This window comes from Convolutriloba macropyga, chromosome 1, assembly GCF_964194025.1.
Source record: "Convolutriloba macropyga chromosome 1, txConMacr16.3, whole genome shotgun sequence".
Taxonomy (NCBI): Eukaryota; Metazoa; Xenacoelomorpha; order Acoela; family Convolutidae; genus Convolutriloba; species Convolutriloba macropyga.
This window is the reverse complement of record NC_134468.1, coordinates 26,530,360-26,543,981: the sequence shown is the minus strand read 5'-3', so window position 1 is coordinate 26,543,981 and position 13,622 is coordinate 26,530,360. Positions and strand designations below refer to the sequence as shown.

The 13,622-nt window shown below is 36.9% G+C and overlaps 2 protein-coding genes across 3 annotated transcripts in view; both read right to left on the bottom strand.

Annotated features, from left to right (window-relative positions):
• Nucleotides 1–13,622, bottom strand: part of LOC142337224 (uncharacterized) — a 644,691-nt gene that overhangs the window by 276,106 nt on the left and 354,963 nt on the right. The window lies entirely within an intron of this gene.
• LOC142337165 (uncharacterized) overlaps nucleotides 1–13,622 on the bottom strand; it is a 60,938-nt gene that overhangs the window by 44,623 nt on the left and 2,693 nt on the right. The window contains exon 2 of one of the 2 annotated variants that reach the window (XM_075386276.1): nucleotides 11,945–12,149. The exons of the other annotated variant lie outside the window; for it this stretch is intronic. The gene's annotated coding sequence lies outside the window, so the exon portion shown is untranslated. The remainder of the gene's footprint in view (nucleotides 1–11,944; nucleotides 12,150–13,622) is intronic. 2 annotated transcript variants of the gene reach the window in all.

Below are 13,622 nucleotides of genomic sequence, written 5' to 3'. Positions count from 1 at the left end.
GGAACTGTCCACTATTCAGGAACATGAGTGTGAATGATCGGTACGCAGCAGTGAGAAAGCAACGCTTATGTTACGGATGTCTAGGCAAAGGACATGCAATCAAAGATTGTAAAGTCAATGCGTGCGGCATCAATGGATGCATCAAGAAGCACAACCGATTGCTACACTCAAAAAACCAAATGGACGAGGGCAATCATGCAGTCAACGTAAGCGCAGCAACAATCAACCAGAGTAACGAAGTTACTAGCTTTCTTCAGATAGTTCCTGTCTCAATCCAGAGCGGTGGCAACAGGCTGAACACATATGCTTTCCTCGATAGTGGATCAACGGTTTCATTCATCGATCAAAGTTTGCAAGAGAAGTTACGGGCCCAAGGCACCGGTGTGATGCTCAACATAGCTGGCATACACGGAACGAAGGATCTGAAGACAGAAAAGGTTCCTCTCAAAATAAAGGGACTACATTCAAAGGTGCATTCAATCGAAGCGTTTGCACACCCGTCAATCTCCTTGGGAAACACGAACTACAACTACAACAAATTGAAGCAAAGCTTCAATCACTTGAGTGTTCTACCCAACAAAAGCTTCAACTTGATGGAAGTTGGCATCATCCTTGGTCAAGATGCTTATGAGCTACAACGCCCATTGGACTATAAGATAGGAACACGAAGTGAACCTTTCGCCGTTCTAACAGAGCTAGGATGGGTAGTCAGTGGACCCATGACGGGCAAAAGAAGACAAAATGTTTGTCATTTCGCCTTCACTGAAGATGTGAAAGTGGCTGAGAATATCCAAACTTGGTGGGACATAGAAACCTATGCTTCCAAAATCAACGTCGTCAGTCAGTCAAAAAGGGAACTGCAGGCACAAAAGATGCTAGAGAGTACGACAAAGTTCACAGGCGAGCGGTACGAAGTGGGAATGCTGTGGAGTGAACCAGAGCCAAACCTACCGAACAACTACAGCTCAGCCTTGGGTCAGCTTTACTCACTGGAGCGAAGATTCCAAAGGGACCCAAACCTGAAGAATTTGTATCAACAGTCAATAGATACAGATGTAGAAAAAGGATTCGTAAAGATATTGAACGAGTCCGAAGTGAAAGGCACCTTCGGGAAAGAATGGTATTTGCCACACCATCCAGTGCTAAACCCGAACAAGCCTGGCAAAGTAAGACGTGTTTGCAATGCTGCCTCAAGGTACAAAGACATATGCCTAAATGATAAGCTACTAGCAGGACCTGATCTGCTACATGGCTTGATTGGAACAATATTCAGATTCCGTGAAGGACCAATAGCCCTAACAGCCGACATCGAATCGATGTTTCTACAAGTGCAAGTTCCCGAACAGGATAGAAGTTGCTTGAGGTTTTTATGGCGTCCAAGAACTAACGAACCTGTTCAGATATACGAATATCAGCGTCACGTATTTGGAGCTAAGAGTTCTCCAACTTGTGCAAACTATGCTCTCAAGCGAGTGGGACTGGACAACGAAAAGGAGTATCCGATTGCAGCAAAGGCAATACAAAACAACTTCTACATGGACGATTTCATCAAATCGGTAGAAACCCCTGAAGAAGCAATTCAAGTCTTCAATCAGCTACAGCCTCTTCTCTCACAACATGGCTTTGAACTGAAGAAGTGGATAAGCAACAATGATGCAGTTGCCGAAGCAATCCCAGAGGACTTGAAGTCAATCAGCAACACAAAGCAAGTCGAAGTGGAACCCAATACGGAGGGATCCTCAGTGCTAGGACTACAATGGACCGTTACTGATGACAGTCTTCAAGTATGCAGAGGTACGAACAAGGAAGTTGAAGCACCCATAACCCAGAGGAAGATTCTGTCACTGGTATCTTCAGTATTCGACCCGATCGGATTGTTTGCTCCGTTCAGTGTTCACATGAGACGACTTCTGAAAGGCATCTGGACTAAGAATGGACAACATTGGGACAACGAAGTGGAGCCCAGTGAAGAAGAAGAATTCCTGAGATGGAAAGAACAACTTCCAATAGTGGCTGAAACAAGCATCGATAGAAGATACTTCAACAGAGAGAGGGATAAAACTGAGCTTCATGTGTTTGCTGACGCATCTGAAGACACGATGTGTGCAGTGGCCTATCTACGTTCACAACCAAAAGAATACTCAGCTGACTTAGCATTTGTCATTGGAAAATGCAGAGTGGCACCGATGAGGCATCTTTCAATACCGCGATTGGAATTACAAGCGGCAGTCATGGCAGTGAGGTTGAAAGAACAGATAGTCAAGGAACATGAAATGAAGATAAATAGTTGCAGTTTTTGGTCAGACTCAACTACGGTACTGCAGTGGATACACAGTTCCCATCGCAAACAACAAGTGTTTTTGGCCAACCGAGTGGCTGAGATACTAGATACAACCGATGTTTCGCAGTGGAAACATGTGAGCGGTATCAACAACCCAGCTGACATTGGCACGAGAGCAATCAACATTGAAGAACTCAAGAGAAGTGAGTGGCTCACTGGGCCGGCCTGGCTGAAGCGACCAGAAAGCGAATGGCCACAGCAGGTGAACCTCATATTTGCATCAGATGAAGAGAATATACCCTCATCAGTATTCATGATACAGGCTGAAGAAAAGAAAGCTGTTATCCAGTGGGAACGATTCAGTAACTTCAACAGACTAGTAAATACAGTGGCATACGTACAGCGAGCATTGAACAAACACAGACCAGCAACACTCGTGGTCAACATTGAAGAAAGAGAAAAAGCAAAAGCAACAATCTTCAAGGTACTACAGCAAGAACAGTTTGGTGAAGAGATGAAATCTCTCAAAGCTGAAAAGGAAATTCCAAAAGGCAGCAAAATCTTACAATTCTCACCCTTCCTAGACGAAGAAGGACTTATTCGAGCCAAAGGCAGAATAGGCAAGAGCCAATTGGACTTCAATGCAAAGCATCCAATTTTGCTACATTGGAAACATCACGCGGTTGAATTATTCTTGCGAAACGAGCACAAGGACAATCAACACGAAGGCACTGAGCATGTAAGAAACATTGTTCAGCAGAAGATGTGGATCCTAGGCATACGGAACGCCTTAAGATCAATCAAGAACAAGTGCATTACCTGCAGAAAAGGCAGAGCACAAACGATAGCACCAGTAATGGCAGGTCTACCCGAAGAGCGGTTAGATGCTTCAACAGCCTTTACAAATGTTGGAGTTGACTACTTTGGCCCTTTCATTGTGAAGATTGGGCGAAGAAACGAAAAGCGATGGTGTTGTCTCTTTACTTGTTTAACTATGAGAGCGGTGCATATAGAAGTGGTACCCAAGTTGGACACAGATAGTTGCCTCAATGCAATAATGAGATTTATTGCGCGAAGAAGCAAACCGAGTACAATCATCAGTGACAACGGGACAAACTTTGTTGGAGCTGAAAGAGAGTTTGCAGAGTACGTTGCGGCATGGAACAAAGAAGGGATCGAAGAACATCTAGTTTAACGAGGAATCAGATGGAAGTTCAATCCGCCCGCAGCACCACACTTTGGAGGAGTATGGGAGCGGTTGGTGAGAAGTTGCAAGAAAGCAATGTATGCAGTGTTGGGGAACAGATCAGTCACCGAGGACGTTCTTTCAACAACGATGTGCATCGTTGAGCAGACTTTGAACTCAAGACCTTTGACTCCAGTCAGTTCAGATGTTAATGACTTAGAAGCATTGACCCCCAATCACTTCTTGCTTGGCAACAAGAACGTTTGCTTACCCTACCTACCATGCGCGGAGGAATTTGTCGATCATCGAAAGCTCTTTCGACAAACTCAAGCCTATGCAAATCTCATATGGGACAGATTTCGGAAAGAATATCTGCCAACTCTGAATAATCGGCAAAAATGGCGATCTACGGCGAACGAAGACCTTAAAGAAGGCGATCTCGTTTGGTTGATCGAAGACAGCGATAAGCGTGGATATTACAATCTAGGTCGAGTTACGGAGACCATCGATGGGTCTGACGGTGTGATTCGATCGGCGATAGTTCGAACGAACGACGGAGTGTACAAGAGACCAGTAGTGAAGCTCGCCCCAGTACTACCTGGAAAAGATGTTTTCGCGATGGAAAACAGGGCCGGCGATATTGCGGCTGAGCTTAACAACTCAGAAATCAAATTGAATAGCGCTTCAAGGCCATTTCAAGCCTTAAAGTTAGAATAGTGTGACAAGCGAAATTTAATGCTACATTCTATCGAAGCCTAACGGATTTGTTCATTTTGTTCAACATTTATATTTAGCAACTATTATTAGTACGCAATCGTCATTCATGAAGTCAAACTATAACTCAAACTCGGACTACCTCAACCACCAGCAAAACAATACTACGACTTAACAGTATTGCATCAGATTCTTTGCGATTGGATTGCGAATCAACCTGTTATTGATACAGAATATTCGACAAAACTTCTACATGGTTAACAAATTTCCCATGACATCAAATTTACACTGAAAAAGTGACGTTATGGAAAAATTTTCACATTCTGTCGACATTATTATCTACAACCAATCAACAGTTGAATTTGACATGTAAATCCACGTGACTAGCAGCATAAAAGGAGCTTGAAAAACTACCAAAAATCAGTGAAAACTTGCAATTTTGGTCGTATTAAACTGACATACAGTGCGTATTGAAGCACACTTTCTTGAGCGGTAAATTACTTGTTATCGTGTCTTGTTTCTGTAGATCATATTAGTGATTGTACAGTTTTGACTTTACTTTGACTTGTGAAAAGAGAATTAACTTTGATATTCTCAAAACTTTCTTTCTGAGGAACGAAGTTCCTAAGTAAGAGAAACTTTGTGCAAAGCATAAAGTCAGTTTCTCTTACTGGCTTTAACGAAGCCTACTCTAATTCAACATTGGTGTTATTGAGGCCAATTGAGAAACAAAAGCTGATGATTAAATTAACTCAGTATATTCAAATCTGAGGTGAAACTTGTTGTTATTTCTCAAAGACAATTCTACCGATTCCGTTCATTCCTTTTTCGTTTGATTACTTGTATGACAGTGTTGTGCACTGCCAAGTTTGCTCAATTTTGAATCATTACTTACCGAGTTATTCAACATTGAAAGTTTTGCCCATGTATTAAGATTGGGTATAAAATATAAAAGGTAGCCCCACCAACGCAGTTTACCCAGCGTTGTTTAAATTTACATCAGATAATAGGCCTACCTAACGTTCTTAACCCAGTGAAATTTTATCTCACTAGCTTTTGTGGTTAAGGAGATATCACTGAAAAACCTCTAATTTGAACTAATTTGCTTATTTGGAATTTTGGACTTTTGCTTAGTTGAAGCAAAGTTATTTGTTATTCGTCAAAGCTGAACAAGTAGCTATTTGAAATTATTGAGTATCAAGTAATGCAACGGCATTCTAAAGTATAGCGGATAATACAGTTCACAAAAGTTAACTGCAAAAACACAATATCCGGACAGATTTGAAACCGCTGAAACGAACTGGGCGGTGTAAAGTTTTCCTTGACTTTGGTAGGAGAGCAGCCGTTACACAGAGAGTGTACAAAACTGAGCTTTCAATTCGCAATTTTACTCAATAAATTTAGCTTTTTCGAAGTAAATTTTAGTCAGCAAAATATCGGCCATTTGGTTTAATGGCACAATCATCAAACGCTTTTATTTTTAATTTTGGGAAAACTGATACCCCCACTTACAAGAGAAAGGCAGAAAAAAGTTTGCCAGTTTCGGTTGCCAGCATAATTGAGACATGCATCCACAATTGTAAATCAGTATTTCTCGTGTGAAATCAACATGCAGCTCAAAGATTGACTCTCACAGGCGATACTGGGAACACAACATAATGTTGCTGACTAAAAACTGTCAAACTTTATTTGATTTGCTCTATAATTAGTTTCTTCACTTTTTCCAATTTTACACAAACCTTATGTGTTTGATGATAATGCATTTTTCAAACAAGAATGAGATCTTTTCCGTTTGCGCCTCCAACAAAGTGAGCGCATAATATTTACACCTCCAGCAACAAGTGTACTTTTTACATAATGATTTACTATGTAATGGCAAGTGCTCTGTAACTGGGGGCATAACGTACTGATGGGCACAAACGGAAAAGATTCCAACCATCTTTTTAACTTCGAAAAAAACTGTTGAAAACAAAAATTTTACATGCTAAGAAAAAACGCAAGATCCCAAAGATAAAACAAACGGCAAAAATTGTGCCGAACAAAATAAGAATTAGAAAACAGGCCATTTACAATACAACGTTGCGGTTTGAGAGTCAAGTTTTGGCAACGATTCTAATTTGATCATGTTTTGCGTCCATTTGAGTGAGTAGATCAAATCGAATGCCTGCCCATGGACCTCAATGACCTCTGCACTAAAAAATTTTTGATGACAACAGGAAGTTAAAAGAGAAGGAAAAAACAAAAAAAGATAAGCTAAACTGAAAGCGCTCAGTATTTATGGGTATTCTAATGCACTGATTTTAATAGGGATTAAATTTGGGTTCTAACCAGACTGACCCCTGAAAGCAGAAATATTTGGGTTTCATTTAGGTAAAACTATTCTGATCAACAGATGGGAAGAAATATCTACACATCATTTAGAGTTTTCAAATGTTTTTTTACCACTAAAATACTACCACGAAATTCTACCAAATCCAACTTCGCTGTTTTAAATCTGAACGTGTTTATTAGCTAATGTATTCAAGGTTAATCGTATCTTTTAATGGTAGTATTTTCGTGGTAGTATTTTAGTTGAAAAGTTTGGGCTGCTTTCCAATACTCAATTTGGTTTCCGTAACACAGTCTCAACGAGTGACGCCCTCGCTTACTGTACTGAAGATACAAGGTACCACATAAATAATAATAATTTTATCACTGCAGCTCTACTAGATCTGTCTAAAGCTTTCGATTCGATAAATCACAATATCCTTCTTCATAAACTGCAGGAAATAGGATTTTCCAAAAATGCCTTAAACCTAATAAAAAGTTATCTGTCACACAGGCTACAAAAAACCATAGTGAATCGTGTGGAATCCGATGCTTGGATTGGGTTATATCAAGGTGTCCCACAGGGAACAATTTTAGGTCCCCTTCTTTTTAACCTGTACATTAATGACTTGAACAAACAAATACCTGCTAATACAGAAATAAATCAATACGCCGATGATACTATCATTCTTACATACAATACGGACTTAAAATTAGTAACATATCATCTTGAACAACCCTTAAGAAATATATCCGAATATTACGAAAAAAACCGTCTATTGCTCAATCACTCAAAAACCGAATTTAGTACATTCTCAAAAAAATAAAGACTAGAAGAAACAAAAAGAAACAATCTGTTAATTGGTAATTACAAAACACCAAACGTCAACTGCGTAAAATACCTCGGAAAATATATTGATTGCACATTAAATTTTTAAGAAGAACTAAAACACGTATTACGCAAAATGGCTACAGGGATAAAAACATTAAAACGTATATCACGCCCATTCCCTGAGCAAACAAGACTACTATTTCTGGACGTCTTAGTGATAAGTCATTTACACTACTCAGGCCTTTTACTGGCCAGCTCAAAAAACAATTTCTTTATTACTTTGGAGAAACAATTAAGCTGGGCTCTACAGACGTGCTTCAGTCGCAAAAAATACGACAGTTCTTCTGATCTGAAACTAAAACATCAAATTCTGCCAATAAAATTTTTCTTGGAATACAAAGTACTAAAATATTTTATGAAACTTAGCAGTAACCAGCTTCCGATTTTCAAAAAACTACACTTACCAACATCAAATCTACGCTACAGCCAGTGAACCAAAAAATACTGCTTCAATCACAAAATAAACTCATCTGCACTAGAAAACTCTATCCTGAATATCGGCTCAACCGTTCATAATAAATTTCTTAACACGAGTTTTTTTCAAAATATAGTTGAAATGAATACAAGACCAATAGCTCTAAAGAAGCATCTGAAAATGTTTTTCTTTCATTTATATAAGCAAAACTCGAATAATGCTTCGTACGGAAAGGAATCATGGAAAAGTTTTAAGTTTTCATAGTGCCACTGTCTCAATTTAAACCGTAATATATTTAGTTTATTTCATTTATACTTTGATCTACACTGCCCAATTAGTTGTTTGCTGTTAATAAAAAAATCGGAATTCAATGTTTTTTTATTTATGCGAGTATTTTTGGAGGGTAAAGTTACCTGCAATCATACTTACATTGTCATCTGCTAAACTGGGGATTTTTCTGCTATAGACACCACCCTTTTTGCACATTCCCGTCACTACTTATACGGATTTATTTATAGAAAAAAATATTGTTCCGACCCCCACTTTTAGTGGGGAGGGAGGAACTATATACTCAAATGGTGTTTTTGTTCAGACATTTTTGGCCGATCGATATATTCATCGTAGAGAGTTGTGAGTGGTATCAATAAACAGCTGGTCCAGCGTAGAATTCGAAACAAAAAAGATTTTTTTGAATTGGGTGTTTTATTCGAGTTATCGAGGTTTAAAATTTTGTGTGAGCCCGTCCAGCGTAAAATATGGAATTTAAAAAGTTTTAATGAATTTCGTTTTCTAACGCAAGCTATCGTGGTTTAAAATTTTGTGAATATACACAGATTTGTGAATATTAGACCGACTTTTTTTCACCTTTTCAGGAATTTTTGCCTAATATTTCGTCAATTTTAGTAAAATAGGTAAAAATTGTTTACAATAATATTGTTGATTTTATTTCGAGAGCCAACAAAAATTTGTTAACTGTTTTCACTAAATTTTTTCTGCTAATATTCTGGCCAAAAATTTCAAAGATCAGCATTTTTCAACAAAAATTGCCCGATGTAGGCTACCTTAGTCCCCTTTGATTAAACTTGCTGGAATTACACGCCCAAAAACATCTAACAAAATCATTTTGAGTTTAAAAAGGAGCAAGTTCGACTTCCACTTCTATTGAGAGTAGTCTGGAATTAAAATTTGGCCGTTTTTTGCTACGTTTACTCTATGATTATCAAAAAACGCAGCAACCATTTTGGATCTTTTAACTAACAAATTATCAAGATCTATTGCATTCAAAACAATTGAGTGCTACTAATGGACAAACAGCAATAGCAAGACTGATTTTGGTTAAATAATACACTGTTACAATCGAAAAACAATTCGGATTGTAATCAATCGGGTTGTTTTAAAAAGTATATTTCTTTAAATTTTAATGAAAGAAGAGAACAATTCAAAGCAAAATTCCTTGTTAATAGATTTAATTGGCTTTCTAAGCATTTCCAAATTATTTTATCTGGTTTCTTTACTGGAAAAGTTATTGTTATTTTGACTTTAAGAAACCTTTATTTTTTGAAAAAAATGCTTATTGAAATTTGCCAAAATTTTCTTTTAACTTGGTCAACTTGTTGCTTAGTGTCATCAAACAAAGAATGTTTCTTCATCATCTTCTGTTCATAAAACTTGTATTTAAGCTTTTTTGCGTTAATATGCGTTAAGTTATGGTTTTCTGTCTTCGATAAAAATAGTTTTTGCAAAAAAAAATCAATTTTTAGGCATTGACACATTTTTCTCGTTTTGTCACATTATTGACAGTTCACATATTACCTTAATGGCGCTGAAGAAGGCACAATTGAACAGAGAAAAGACCTTAAAGGCATAGGTTTTAAGGGCTTCTACACCCTTTCTCGAAGAATTCACTTGAACTTTTATATTTGTCTTTAGCTGTCATTTTGAATTTGTCACTTTAGTTGTATGATATTGGCTGAATAATTACGAGTTTCATTGGCTTTCATTAGGGGGAAAATGAGCCAATATTCTAATTTGACTAGATAGCTGGTGGCTTCACGACATAGAAAACAATGTTTTTCAAAAATAAAAAAAACACTTTTAACTTCGCATTTAAAGTCTTCTTTGTATATGTTACCTAGTCTTCTTAATTACAGGTTCCATGTGACATTAATGTTTTCATGGGAAGGTACAAGAGTACAGAATCTATTTTTTTAAAATAGAATTCGTAATTAATTTACTGGCTACAGCACGGGTTTTTCGCAAAAAAGTGTAAATTAATTTTTGATTTTGTCTATATTTGATGTTCTTTTTGAAGACGTAAGACAATTTTGCAATAAATACAGATCTCAAGTTCTTCTTTTTGGGTGAATAGATGGACCTTTTTAATTAGTTCAACATTTAGGTACTGGCTTTCATGACTTTGAAAATAAATGTTTTTATTTTTTGTTTTTATGACTTTGAAAATACCTATTTTTGCCCATTTATTCTCCGTTTTTGACTACTGGTTGCTTATTATCAATAATGAAAGGTTGTATGCTGCATTATTGAAATTCATGAAAGGCTCATTTGAATGTATTTTGAGCGGCAAAATATAGGTTTACAGCTTGGGAAGCGTTTTCTTGCAATTTTTTTTTTGAATTTTTGTTTGTTGTCTCTCTTTGTTGTTTTTTTTTGTAACCGCATACAAAACAGAATAATGCCAGTCTAAGTGCTCACCTATAGAACTGTGTGTGATCATAATCATGTTGGGTGTTTTCAATTGCGATCTAATAGCTTCCATGACTTTGAGATAATTGCTTTCGCAAATTGCAAAAAATTACTGGCTCTGGCCTTTTTCCCCCTTTTTTGTCCACTTGTTACCTATTCTCACTCTACTGAGAGGTCACATACCAAATCCACATTCTTGGCGTTTGACAACTCGTTTGAACATATATTGTGGGGCAAAATTTGGCCTTACGTCTTTGGAAGCGTTTTCTCGCAAGTTTTAATTGAATTTTTGTATGTTTTCTCGATTTGTTGTTCTTTTTGTAACCTGATTAAAAAATGAATAACTACAAATCCTAGTGCCCTCCGATAAAAACATTTGTGATCATTAACATAGTGGATGTTTTCAATTGCTATCTAATGGTTTTCATTACTCTGAAATTATTTGTCTTTAAAAATTTAAGCCAATTTTTTTAATTTTTCTTTTTTTGTTGTTTTTTGTGTAATTGTTACCAAGCCTTATTATAGTTAGGTCCTATATCTTTTCAAATGAAGTACAGGTTAGTTTGTTTATTTTCAGTTTTATCTGACGCCATTTTGACCATTTTAATAAAAAACCGACATTAATGTTTGTTGTTTTTGTTTGATTTTGTTGTTCGTCTTGACTTGCCTTACTAATAATAGTTGATCTCATCGTACTAATGCAAGCTTTTTTACTCCACTGAGTCATTTGCTTTGAAGGCGATCTTTTTTGTTCAAATATTGTTTTTAAAAATTTCTTAAAAAAAAACTGAAATACTATTGGTTGTTCGTTTGGTAGACATTTATGCCAAAAATTTGGATTAGCGGGGTCGGAACTTTATGTTCGAACGCACATTACCGAGCCTCCTTGTTTGGATGTAAATATACTAGCGATATGCATGTCCTAAATACTTAATAAAAATTAATGAATTAAACTAATACATATATCGAAATTACTATTATTTGCACATGATTTAAGCATGAATGAAAACTTCTGTTTTACAAAATTTTTGACGGATCTTGCTGACGTATATCGGATTGACGTGCCGGACTGATCAAGTTATTTGTCTGGGAAACTATCGTAAAAGTTCTGTCATTTCACTCAGTTACGCGGACAGTGATGAATAACTGCGCGTTGGTATTGAAAAAAAAATCATTTTTATTTGGGAGGGGAAGGGGTAGGGAGGGTGCAAAAATATCAGCAATATAGGGCGTGCGGTGGTAACGGAAAAAAATCCTTATTTGTGATTTTTAATGAATCGATTAATAAAGAAAAAAACGTAAAAACTGCTGTGAAACTATAGACTCAAAAGGCTATCAAGCAAATCGCGGAGATTGGCTTCAAAAGCCTTCTGATTTCTTTCTGCAGAGGAGTTTGTCACCAGAAAACTGAGCAGCAAACTAAATGAAAAAGATTTTATAACTTACCAAAACAATTATTGCTGCTCCAGACTTCAAGGATTGACAACTGATCGTATAAACTGAATTTTCAGGTGCTTTGTAACCTTGACTGACCTCTTGCTGATAGGTTTTTGTTTCACAGACAAGATACTTGAAGATCGCAAGTGAGTTTCCTTGTTATTCCGACGACGTGACAACAAATATGAACAACTGTGATCAAAAAGTGCCGCTTCTGAACAAAACAGAAGTCAGTGAAAAAGCATGTCGGAGCAAATCTTTTTAATTATAAACTATAACGGGAAGTGTCGCAAAACAACTTTATCAAACTGGCAATATAGATGGATTCGTCGTCAACTTTCTCTTTTTAGCAATTTGTCGCTTTTGTTTTGTCCTGGCATACAATGCAAAGTGGTCTATTGTTTGAGAGTTTGGTACAGGAGGTAAATTTGTCTTATCTTTTGTGCAGGAAATGGGCAATGCAAACAAAGCAAAATATCTCGACCACTTTTCCGATTTGTTTGAGGAACGGACTAAACAGTAGCCGCGGTAAGGCTTATAAGCGGTGGTAAAGCATCATATCTGAATTAAACGAGGGCAGTGCGAGCATGTATAGATAGCAGGCCAAATGTTTTGTTAAAATACAGAAATTTGTTCGCGTTGCATTTTGACTGAAGTCAAAATGTTAAGTTACAACGAACGATAAAACTACATCCGATATCCGATCCAACTTAAAGCAAACTTCATAATACGGGTAATGACATAATGCTTGTGCTTTTGCTGTGGTGTTGACTCAAAGACAACTGAAAGACATACTAACGGAGAATTAGACAAAGTAGCTCAGCCAACTTAGTAGAGTTGACAAAACCCTGTTGGAAAGCGGCAAAAGAGGGTCAACATAATGCCCCTACACGGCGTGTTTAGATTGCATCGAACGGAGTATAAATTAAATTAAATTACCCAGCTATGATTAGAGTCAGATCAGAATCTCCCCCCTAGAATGCTGAGCCATGCTGGTATAAAGTGTTTCATGTGATAAATCGACCGACCTGCCAGCATGCACGAATAGTTCCAAAGCCACTTATACTTCATTTTTCTCAAATTTATACAATTTTATGAAACATAAAACTTGTCCATTTAAGTGTCCTTTTCCTGCAGTTGATTGCGGGAAACGAAGTGAGTTTATTTAGGGTTATCCTAGCTTATGCATTGAATCATAAACTTACACTGTCTCCCAATCAAGCTTCGCTACCTTTCAGAAGATATTTTAACCGCATTCTCTTTCATGGCAAGCTACTCTGGTCAAAAATTATCAACATTTGTATCATCAAAGAGTTTCCTTGTGTACTGCTTGTCATGCTATTGTAATCCTCAAGTGAAGAAATCCAACACTTGAGCGTTTATCATAAATTTTCTACTATTTGGCTAGAAAATTTCATCTAAAGAACTTTTTATATCAATTTAGCGGACAAAATTACATGCTTCCGAAGGCCAGAATTATAATAAATTAGTTTTGGGAAGACAGAAAACACGCCGTTGGTTTTTTGGTTAACATTTAAAGCGTTACTTATTAACATGGTTCTTCAATCATTGCCAAAAACTAATTGTTAAAATCATAACTTGACAGAGAATTATATTGAAACGCAAAATTATATAAAAAAGAATTTTTTTAGCTAGCAAAATTTCCTAACGATTCACAAAACAAGCA